We start from the raw sequence: 437 nt of genomic DNA, 5'->3' as shown, positions 1-437 counted from the left end.
ATAAATACACAGACACTATTTAACTGAACAGAGATGACATCCCTGAATTCAATTTAACTATCATTTTGCATTATTGACACAGTTTTCCTAATGAATGTTGTTCAGTTGCTTTGACGCAATTTATTTTGTTTAAAGCACTATATAAATAAAGGTGACTTGACTTGACTTGACGTTTATATAAACATTAAAATGTTTAGTAAGATGTTTATCATGGCTTCACTTTTTTCTATTTACAAAAGCTGTCTATGTGTACAATTCTATTGTTTTAATCTTAATATACAAAAATCCATTGAACAAATATGACTTTTACACAATAACTGATCATCTAAATGAAGGTAATATTTAATATTTATTGTATAAAAAAAATTGCGACTTTCCCACACTTGTTGTTCACATTATTAGTGCACACATTAAATACATTTGTGAGAAAAGTATGC

This window comes from Carassius gibelio, chromosome A14, assembly GCF_023724105.1.
Source record: "Carassius gibelio isolate Cgi1373 ecotype wild population from Czech Republic chromosome A14, carGib1.2-hapl.c, whole genome shotgun sequence".
NCBI classification, from domain to species: Eukaryota; Metazoa; Chordata; class Actinopteri; order Cypriniformes; family Cyprinidae; genus Carassius; species Carassius gibelio.
Note: the sequence above shows the minus strand (reverse complement) of the source record.